Source organism: Tachysurus fulvidraco, chromosome 15, assembly GCF_022655615.1.
Source record: "Tachysurus fulvidraco isolate hzauxx_2018 chromosome 15, HZAU_PFXX_2.0, whole genome shotgun sequence".
NCBI classification, from domain to species: domain Eukaryota; kingdom Metazoa; phylum Chordata; class Actinopteri; order Siluriformes; family Bagridae; genus Tachysurus; species Tachysurus fulvidraco.
The window spans coordinates 13,638,544-13,650,630 of NC_062532.1; the positions used below are offsets into that span (position 1 = coordinate 13,638,544).

Genomic DNA, 12,087 nt, shown 5'->3' on the forward strand with positions numbered 1-12,087 from the left:
AGGGAACGTGCATACCGTGACTTTGTGGGTAATACTAATAAAAGCAGACTAAATCAAAGACTGCTTGGATCTCATGTTAAGTAGGGAGTAAGATATGCAACAGGAAGAGACTCCCTGTAGATATCTGCCAGTCCCCTGATTAAAACATGACAATCACTCTTAGTCTTGGAGCTCCACCCTGTATTGCAGCAACAACAAACCAGGAGGTGGCACCTTGCCAAAACACACACAGTGTAGCCCTCAAATAACTGGGAATAAACACAGATGTTAATATTTATATGCTACTCCATAAAGAGTTAGAAAAGAACCGGAAAGTGTTTCAGCTTTAACTTTTTAAAGACATCAGTATTGTTATTACATAATAATTACTACATAATAATTGAGGACTATTAATCCTGAAGAATATTTATAAAGAATTATACATTCTACAAATGCAGGGTGTCTGATTAGTTCTGAAAAAGAATGCTATAAGGAAAAGAAACCAGCAGCCTCACATGTAAGAGTTAATCACATCTTCTGCTACAGAAGCCAGGCTAAAAGGTAGATTAGATAGAAATGAAAAAATACAACTGTTCAAAAACTAAAGCTTATCGCCCAGTCTGTGAATCAAGATGGCATGGGCTGGAAGTGATCAGACCCAACTGTTTTTATTGATTGTAACTGCTGACAATAGCAAGATGAATTCTAGAGGATAAAAACACCATCCAAATCGATCAGATCCGACAAAATACCTCAAAACTAGTTTTACAGCAGAGCAATAGCCTGAATAGAACACACTCACACTACTGGGACAAGAGGTAATTTTGTAGAAACTGAAAAAGATTCACAATTATGCCCAGATAGCAGCAGTGCAAACCTCCTGTCTTCATGCTATGCCCATGAGGAGGAGTCGCTATGTGTCATGGTGAAGGCCATGGTAATGCTTTCCACTGTCCTCTACAGGCTTTCCTCTACACTCTACACTGCTGCAAGATCAATTTGACTGACTCACAATATCTCATCAACTTTTATCGGAACAAATAAGAAAAATCTGAGGGTCAAACATACTGGCCAGCTTTGTTTTCAGCTGTTTGATGTCTTGTGATGCAACACTGGGGGACGTGTCCATGATCTCTCATCAATCGGACACTGTTCCCAAACTGAACCCTGGAAAAGTCTTGCGTCCCCGAGAAAAGTAAAGCCTGTTCCCATCTTGCTGAGACAAGGATATGCCTTAGTTTGCAGTGTTTTGGATACAGCCAGAAGCTGATAACATACTTCTGAAACGCCTGTAGTTCCAGCAATCCTAGGGGATTACCTCTGCGGCTGGCATCAGCTGCCTTCATACTCAACAGAAGCCAGTACTGCATGCAGTGACCTGCCTAACTCTGATTGGCAGGCATAATGTCTGCCACACATTTGGGTGACAGGGAGGTTTGCATTCTCAGTGAATCTGAGTGAATTGTGTGCCTCGTTTCAACGTTAAAGTGCTCTCTTCTGAGTTAATCAGGAGTCTGCAATGTGTGCAAGGAGAACAGATTTGTCTTTGATGGCCTGCTCCTTTGTGGTGGCACACAGAAGCCAGGCACACAGAAGCCAGATACTGAAATATCCTTATGCATTCGTCCACCAGGACAGACACAAGTGTCTTACAGATATTTCTGTATTTAAACGATTGACTCCTAGCTTGAACATATTTGTGTTAGCAAAACACCTAGTAAAACACAACAACATTCTAATTAGGGTAATCAGGATAATTCAGTTAGCCTCAGAGAGCGGGCAGAGGGGGTAGGGGTGGTTATATGAATTTGAGGCATTTGGATATGGAATTTGTACCTCTTGCCCTGTTCACACCTGGCATTAATATGTGTCCTGACTGATCCATTTGTAATAGCCTGTCTTCAGGATCCAAAATGCCCTGACCCTGGTTGCTTGTGTGTCTAGCAGCATGGTATGGTTAATCTAAACAAGTCTGCTGTATGAAGAGACGAGTGACTTTAGACTCCAGTGGTGGCAGTGGTGGCTCAATCATGGTTGCTGATCAGAGGATCAGGATGCACCATCCTGGCACTGTTGGGCCCTTGAGAAAGGCCCTTAACCCTCCCTGCTTCAGATACACTGACCCTGTGCTCTGACCTCAACTTTCAAAGTTGGGATATTCAAAGGAAGAATTTCACTGTGCTGTAATGTATACGCGACGAAATAAAGGCTCCTTCTTCTTCCGAGTGCCTGTTAGGGGGCTCCATTTGCATGATGACTGGCTAAAGAGTAGATGAAGGAAACCCTCTGGTTATGGCAATGCAATGTTTAGTTTATAAAGAATAAAATCCTGGTGCATTTATCTCCTCGGTGTGGCTCTCGCTTGCTCTAGAACAAAACAGAACAAAACAGACAATTTGAAATAGGTTGTACCCAAGTAAACCACGGCACGGTTCGATTGCAGTGAGGACAAGATTTGACGATGAGTCAGAACACCTCTGTAAACGAAACTGTATGTACGTATTTTGTTACATGATGTAAGCTGCCAAACTGTCAAGCACAAACTGTCAGAGAAGAGACTGTTATATTAATACAGTGTGTTCGGTGTATCAGGACCAAAGGATAAAAGGAACGTTAGATATCATTCACAGAAATAAAAAAGATTAAACTTGATATTTATATAATCATTTTATCATTCATTTAGCACTAGCTATGTGTTCTATGTCACAAAGGCCCGATCCACATGTATATTTAAAAAAAAAAAAAAGGAAACAAAATCTGGATTTATAGTCTACAATTGAACACTTAAGCCAGCAATCATAATGAATGAAGTCCTGGCACATATATAAAGTTTAACAATTTCTTACTTCTGCATTCTGATTGAAATAAAGCTTAATCTCTCTCTCCACCCCCCACCCCCCACCCCGATTGATAAAATTTGTTTTATTATTATAGCTTTAAGCTGGAATCTCAAAAGAGGACGAAAGCCCTTGAATCAAAGCTCACATGTTAGAAAGCGCACTTAGAATAAAGATGATTGATAACCTTCAGCACTAGTTCCATCTTCTCATTGGTCCACACATCAACTTGTTTTTCTCATTTTTCATTCGAAAATATTATGCCAAGTTCCAACAGGATGTAGCACTTATTGAAAATGAATGAACGATTAAACTTCTGACCATGTTGGTGTTTCCTGTTCCCTACTGCACGATAAACAGCTCGCAATGTTAGCTTTTTACATGTGGGCAGTGCCTAAGTGTACCAAACCAGACTGAGAAAGAAAAGAGTCAGGTTTATGTAAACATGTGAGTAATTAAAATCAAGGAGTAATGAGGGCATTCGTTGCTGGAGTTAAAATTACCATCAAACTCTAATTAAAAGAAATTACAGGAAATAATAACCAAAATGAAGTCAACCACAGACATTGCTTCAAGATGTGCAGTAAGCTTTAATTACGGTACCTCATAATCCATCTTGGCTAGAAGGCCTAAGAAAACAACTGCATAGCCTCTTACAGGCTGGAACGATGCCACTTTATCTACAGTATGTACCTTCGTTATACAAGATGCAGATTAAAACATTGGCCATTCCATGTGTTCTTGAATTAGCCTGCAGGTAGTAGTAACTCTGATCATTCATTTTTCATGATCTTGGCTTATTTGTACTCCATCTTCTTGTTCCACACACACACACACACACACACACACACACACACACACACACACACACACACACACACACACACACACACACATACACAAGACTTACCATCCTTGAAAGGACCTTCTACTAATAATTATTAATGATAATTAATGCTATTTCTACACCTAAATATACACCTAACCATAAACTCAATAGCCAAAAGGAAACTTTTGGTCATTTTCTTTTTCTTTAAAAAATGTTTATAAAATCTGCTGTACTTCTCATGGAGATTGGGGCAGATTATCCTTGTGTGGACCACACCAAAATATAAAAACTACCCCATGCAGAGCAAATTGTTGCCTTAAATGGGTGCCAGATGACAAAACAACGTAGATTTACAGTGAAGGCAAAAAAGCCTGCTACTATTTAATGTGGCTTGGAGTGGTGGTGGCATCTGGTCCACTCCCTCTAGTCCAGCTGCCTTGAAAAAAGCTTGGCCATGACTCATAATAACCGAGGACACCCTGAAAGGGCCACATGCACATCCTGGTGGGACCAGCCAACCTGCAAATGGACCAAATCAAAATCAGAAATGTCAAAAACCTTGTTATTATCACAGTAAGACAACAGGAAAGATGACGGAAGCACTGCGTGTCCTTCTAGAAACCATAGCAACGCTCATCTGACTACTTCTGTGAATTTGGTTACATACAGCCATGAAAATAAAAAATAAAATCATCAGTAAGGAGAAAAATATTCACCGCTTACAACCGATATAGCCAGAACGCAGACCACATCTTGCTAGCCACATTAATTCAAATTATACCACATATTTTTCTAAACACCTATTTGCCCAAAATTATGTCACAAGCATAATGTTAAAAACACAAACTACACAAAGTCCCTAAACTTGTATAGCCAACATTACAAAAAGCATAATTAACAGTAACATTTCAACATTTTAATGGGTCAATTATATTATTGTTGTAAATGGTATTAAGTGTCTTCAAAAATAGCTCTTCTGCACTTTTAATTCAACTATGACCATACCCAAAGCATGTGTCACTCATGCTGAATGTATGCTAACAATGTGCAGACGGAGTATCTATCAATGGTTCGCTAAATACATCTGTTTGCGGGAGGCTGGCAGGAAGCCATTCACCACAAACCAAAATGACTGTTTGTCCTGACGGTGCATATTCCAAAACCTGCAGTCAAAAAGTCCCTGGCAGAGCTTTAGTGGTTTTTCTTTCAGCCTACACAAAACAGGGATCTGGAGGACGCGCTGTAGGTCCATGAGCTCTGAAAGGGTTCAGTGAGGCAGCACTAACAGGAACTGCTTTGCCACGGGGCCTGATGGTGGGGGGTCCAGTCAGAAATAGTGTCAAGTCAGCACAGCAAAAGCTGATTTATACTTCTGCGTTGTTGCTCATACACCTTTCTACATCACTACACAGAGAAAAGGATTGCGAGTAAGCATAGCTCACAGAGATATGCGATGTGCACACCTGCAAAATCTCGGCACATTGTGCGAGTCTGTCTGGCTGTGCTTGAGGCAATAACTGATTGCTATAAGTGTATCCAGTCTTGTTGGTGTCGAAAACTGAACCATCTAGGTTTACTTTCCCAGATCAGATTCATTTCATATTCATCTGTTCATTCAGTCAGTCATTTAGTCAGTCAGTCATTTTCAGTACTCGCTTTATCCTGCTCAGGCCTCCCGAGTGAAGCCAATCTGGAGAAAGCTACTGTAGAAGTGACTCAGGAAAGCAACCAGGGGTGTTAGGAAACGAGTGGATACCGGGGGACACAAAGAGACCATGTGAAGTTCTGCACAGATGGTAACTTTAGCTCAGGATCGACCCTGCAACTGTGAGGCAGCAATCCTGCACCATCGTGCCGCCCACGTGTGATTATACCGGCAGTTATTTCTGTTTCTACCCACCTGCAAAGTTTTCTAATGAACTCAGGCAATGCTGAATATTTCAGAGTAATTAAATTATCCTTTGGAGCATATCTCCTGTACATGCTCCTAGATATAAGGACAATGAAGTGAATAACTCCCATGTCACCAACTTTGTATGACCTCATACTCTGGTAATCAGCAAACATGTCAAAAAGGTGACAATGAGTCTTGCTCAAAAATCAATACAAACAACTTAGTCAATGAAGTATTAATCATGTAAGGCAGTGGTCCCCAACCCTCAGGCCGCGGACCGGTACCGGTCTGTAGACCAAATGGTACTGGGCCGCCCAAGGAACATTCAATTATTTCCATTTTATTTACTGTGGTGTATTTCTCTCGGGTTTGTGCGACTTTCCATGGACAAGAGGTTAACCGGGAGCTGAGAGACGTCACCTAAAGCGCACCAACACTACGCATGCGCAAAATATCATGATATCGGGCCGGGTTTAGGTGACGTCTGGAGTTGAACGGCAGTGGTGTTGTAGCTTTGGTGGAGAGAAGGTGTGTATCACTCTTCTCTCTGTTCACCGGTACTTTGTCATGTTTAACAGTGCTTGGTGTATGTGTATATTGTGTTTGCTCAAATTTAACCCACAAATTAGCAAAAATGAGCACAAAACAGACGTCGTTAGAAAGTCATGAAACTCTGCCGGTGTTCTGGATTAAAGTCATGGCGGAACACCCTGAGATTGTCACCACAGCACAGCATTACTATTGCCATTTCCGACATGCTATCTGGGTGAAGCGGGGTTTTCTGCAGTGACGGCAACCAAAACAAAACAACGGAATAAACTGGACATAAGCAACACACTTCGGGTGTCATTGTCTCCTATTACCCCAGAGGGAACCGTCTCTTTGCAAAGAAACAAGCTCAGGGTTCTCATTGATTTAGTGTTGTAGTGAGTTAAAAAGGCATGTTTAAATACAATGAAATTAAAATTATTAATTTTAATTTAATTGTATAGCCGCCACCCCCCACCCCCAGCGGGCCGCGGTAAAATTATCAAACATTGACCGGTCCGTGGCGAAAAAAAGTTTGGGGACCACTGATGTAAGGTTTTCAGTTTGAAAAAAGTGATACTAATTGATCGGAAACTCAAGACAAAGACTTATTTGACATTACTATAAGTACATGGATAACTATTTTTAAATCTGCTGAACAAATGTCTTTCATTCCAGAGAGACACTAGGGTCAAGGGAAGGGTGTAACGGTGTGCCAGATGTTTTCACTAAGCTGCTCTTGTTGCTATGCCAGTTCTTCTTTCCTCTTCTACAGGTGAAGGTCCAGGAACATTAAGCCCTTTGGTCTAATGAAGTCTATATGTAGAGACAGGTTCATAGTAGCACCATCTGCACTCAGAAGATTCTTTCTATGCACGCTCTCTCACAGCCAGCAGAATACCTCTGAACCACCCATCATGAAATGGCATCATCTCTTACCCTAATAAGCTTCTTACACAGTGCCTGCCTGTACTCCCTTCTCCTTAAGATGTATGTAATTGAATCCAGGCCTGGGAAATATCCGTCAGTGATCTCCTCTTGCTCTTTCCCTCTCTTCTTTTCTGCTAATATACCCCTACTCTGTCCTGCTCTATTCACTGTCTATGGCCACAACTGAAGGTCATCAAGGACATAATAATGTCATAAAAACACAACATTTACCTGCTGAATGGATCGCTGTAAGTGTCGAGGAATCTTTAGCTGTACACACATGTATTCATACACATTTCCAAATATTTTAGCCTGCATTGTAAACTGTGTGGCAGCATGAAAACCAGCATGAAATCAAGTCATCTCTCCTGTGCAAGGATCAGTAATCATGTCAATGCAAGCAGTAACTAGGACACAAGATCTTACACCGTTGTGGTACGACCCTTAAAAACTCAAAGGTTCGCATGTAATGCATGTGTACCTTCCAAGAGATTCATAAACCGCTTCTCTTTGCAACATTACAATTGTTAGTTTTCTGTCTGTCACTGAGATAACACTAAAAAAAAAAAAAAAAAAAAAAGACATCACTTTGCAATACACTGTAGAGAAAAGACATCTCATGGAACAGGTTTCCTGTCACTTGTCGACTTTCTCGAGTAGCAGTACACCATTCGTACTCAAAGAATTCAAACAAAATCAAAACCATTCTATCTTACATTTCGGAAGTGGATGTTATTTTGCATGTCTTTTGTGTGGTTTATGTAAAGTGTAGTAAAAGTGACCTGGTCCATCTGCACAAACACTGTGAAACGTTCAAGAACAATCTGAATGTTTAAATAGCTACACGAGCAATGATAAATATGTGTGCATACATACATATGGATCAGTGTGGTTTCTAGTAAGACACTGTGTCTTAGAGACACACAGTTCACTGTACAAAGTCTTGCCAACAGACTACCATGCTTTGCTGAATAAGTAATGGGTTAAAGTCAACAACACTGATGCGTCTGTTATGTAGTACTGTGTATGCACTTCACTGGTACCATACAGACTACAGCAAAGTATCACACTGTTCTGAGCAAGAGCGGAAAAATTACAGCCATTACAGGAAATGAACCGATGGGTCAGTGACTGCAGCCTGGGTATATAATAAATATGCTCAAAAGAATCAGTGTTCCACTGCGAGCATGACCAAAAAGTTCCATATGATCACATGATGGTGACTGTTTTGCTAAAGAAGCATGGTAAAGTTCTGGCATAATATTTTGTGGTATGCTGTGTGGTGTAACTTCTTGCATTTTTGAAACTTATCAACCACAAGAATCAGCCAAAATATGATATTTGGTCTCTTCTTTCCCTCCTTCGCCATCTGCTTCACTGTGCAGGGGAACAGCGTTTTGTTTTGTCCCCAAAAGTTCATAATGTTATTTTCTTTTTCAATACATTAGCTTATTTGCATAAGCCATCAGTCGTAATCCATCTGTCGCTTGTGTTGAAGGTTCTTTGTTTCCCCCCCATGGTAATAAATTACAGAGGAATTTTAAATGTGTGTAACCTCATATACATCAGGGGACCAAGAAATGGTTAAAGGCAATAAAAGCATTCCTGTGCAGTTAGAGCTAATGAAAAATAATATATTCAAGAATTTCACACTTGTTTAGGTTTATTTAAAATATCCCTTTGGTACACTGAAGGATAGACGTAGTTCTAACAAGGTTAGATCGTTTCTCCTATTGTTTGAGCAGAAAATGAGAATTATTTTATGTTGTATTCATTTTATACAATCATGTTTGTGAAGAGTGTCAGTAATTCTAGAGGGCATTATCTTCTCACACAGTCATTAGTCAAAGGCTGTCCTATATTTAGCAATTCAAATGACTTCTCGAACAGCTTGCTATTCTTCCTGGAATTCTCCAGTCTGACCTGCTACCTCTACAGCTCATTTACAGACATAATTCTGCCATTTGTTTACAGTAATCTTTAATCGTGACACATATTTAAGTGTCACTGTATGGAACAATGAATCACCAATGGCACACACAGATTTCAGATTGTTAAACAAAGAGCATTTGTCTCTGATTTCTTTCCTATTGTCATCAAACTACTTTGGCATCACTACCAATTGGCAGTGTTTTCATTACCAGTCAGGGTTCACACTGAATGGCTTAGCACTGAATAACACCTGAAGCTGCCAAATTTTCTAGAATATGCTCTACTGCTTTAAACATGAACTGCATGTACTGGATTGGTTGGGGTATTGCACAACCTAATCTGCTTCGAGTCTAGGCTAATTTATACACATCTATGTGCCCGATGACAACTAGTTTTCTCTGCTTGACTTTTATAAACACTCACATAAATACATATTATAGCCAAACTTTTATGGACATGTGACCATTACATCATTATGTGGGTCGTCCCCAAAATGTTAACACATATTTAGAAGCACACAGTTGTATAGGGTATCTTTGTACAGTACGCTGTAGCGTTAGAGTTTCCCTTCAGTGGAATTAAGGGGCCCAAATACTGTAGGTTCTAGCATGACATTGACCCTGTGAACACTCTTTGAAGCTCTTTGAAGACATGACTTGCCACATCTGAAGTGTGTCCTATACAAAGCCCAGAACTCAACCCCATTAAGCACCTTTGGGATGAACTGGGTTCCTCCCCTGACATTGGTGCCTGAGCTCATCAACAGGCAATGGTGGTTAAGATTAAGAGACACTATTCAGAAGGTTGGGGGTTCAAGCCCCAGTGCTACCAAGCTGCTATCTTGTGGCCCTTAAAGTGAAAGTTATTATAACCCCAAATGTGGATGAAGATGTGATTTGAAAAGCACACATTTTTATGATCAGGTGATCCATACACTATAGCATATACTGTAAGGTACACAAGCTGTGAAGGAGTGACAAAGAATAAAAAAATAAAAGTGCAAACATATCCATTGTCTACCCCAGACAGGATACATCACCGAATAGAGTCTAGTAAAAGCAGCTCTGTCTTCCAAACACTCAGCTGCAGCCTCACAATGCACAAATTCAAATGGGTTTTCTCATGAGGGCATGATAGCCATTTTCCAATTTCAACTTCATCTTCGACCAGCATGGGCTGTGATTGCAAAATGCATTCAATATGCAATCTCTGCACATATACATAACATTACAGGGTCATATTGTGCTCACTACCAGCCAGAGAGATGAAGTGTGTCACAGGCAGTGTTTCTTCTCGCTGCCTTTTGTTTTCTCTACAAAGTATTCAATAATCGATCCTTGACCCAAAAAAGGGTTTATGTTTGACCTGTCTCAAAAATCCAGCAAAAGAAAAACTTGTGGCAAAGACAAGTGGCCAAATCAGAAAGTCGTCCTGGTGCGTCACATGGCTTTTGAAAATGTACTACAAGGAGAGTTCAGGCGTGATTGTGATTGAATAGTGCTTGATGACTCTTGACATTTCAATGGAGTTGTTCAATCACACAGTGCTATTTTTTATGCCTTTGCCTACACTGCCTATGTACACATGCACACGCGTGTACACTTGATGCTGCATGCGTTCATATACACAAAAGAGGCACAGCGTACAAGCTGAAGATATGTCTTGAACTCCTTCTTTTAGCTTGTTGCATTTACGGTGATCCCCTTACTTAAATGCTCTTATATGTGTCGATAATTAGAAGTCTAATATGCGTTCAAACAGACGATATTGTTGCTGTTTTCAGGGTCTTATATATACCTCGTCTAATGGATCAAAAGATTTTTAAAAAGGACATTCGAATTGAGAGGTGTTCAAGCAAATAAGAGAATCTGTGCTTCTCTAAAGGAATAGAAATACCTTCTCAATGTATGTCTAAAGTCATGTTCTGGCATCAAAGAACAAGAAAATCAAAATGATTTTAAAAAAATGTGTAGAAACATAATGGTCGAGTCTTTTGTCTTGGAGTGGATAAACTCGAGTTACCGTTTGCAAGGACGGTCATGACTTCACTTTCAAGTACACTCAGACATTAAACTACTTGGAAGCCAAGGGTTGCTATACATGGCAATAAAGATGCAAACTCTCCTCACAATGACTTATGAGGATGTGAAGAGGCATTAGTGGCATGTTTATAAAATACATTTGTACTAGAAAGAAATAAAAAAAGTTAACTAAAGGAAACAAATGTTTATTTATCTAACAGCCTTTCATGGGCAGAAAAAAATAAATAAATAAAAATAAAAACTCTTACATTCTTATCTGTTACATAAGTTTCAATAGCTTAGATTCATATACAGTATATATATATATATATATATATATATATATATATATATATATATATATATATATATATATATAAGTACGTGTATTTCATAGGAGATGATTTCCAGTCCTTTTTAAAAATCAATTTTTCATTATATATAAAAAATGACATAATTTAAGAAACAAAGTCAATACGACAATTATTCCTACTATATACTATATGTTGCAGCTCTAATATATTTGTATGTATTCCCAAACGAATCGTGCATGCAGGATAAACAGCTCGACAAATAACGTCTTGGGTTACTAAGCTGCAACTGATCAAATAAATAGTTACAATTAATCAATTAAAACGGCTGCCTAGAGAGAGCCAGATGAACCCATTTGCATGTTTGTGTTTTGTGATCTTGCTTATCTGAGCTCCCAGCAGAATGTACCCACCGACTGCACGCTCGCTGAGGAGAGGAAAAGCCTTTTAATGTTGATTAGCAGAGGACTACAAAATGCTGCTTACAAAGGCTATCTCATTTAAAGCAGCATGTGTGTACGTCTGTGGACGTGGTTCAGCTCCATGTACTGAGGAGGGAGAGCAGAAAATATTGTTTCTAATACTTGTAGAGTATCTCAGGATCACTAAATTGAGCGCATTGTGTTACTGCGTTCATGGCAGTCATTATTATTTCTTTATTCTGGATATTTTCCAAGGCCAGGAAATAATAATAGCCTCGCTTCTATTCATTATAGAGAGACAGTGTGGTTTATGTCTGTGTCTTAAAGACAATTTACTTTTATTTGTAGACAAACATCAATAAATGCACCATTATTTAACAATCGTCGGAATTAATATGCAGTCA

At 39.6% G+C, this 12,087-nt stretch overlaps 1 protein-coding gene across 2 annotated transcripts in view; it reads right to left on the minus strand.

Annotated features, from left to right (window-relative positions):
* Nucleotides 1-12,087, minus strand: part of sdk2a (sidekick cell adhesion molecule 2a) — a 136,346-nt gene that overhangs the window by 108,220 nt on the left and 16,039 nt on the right. The window lies entirely within an intron of this gene.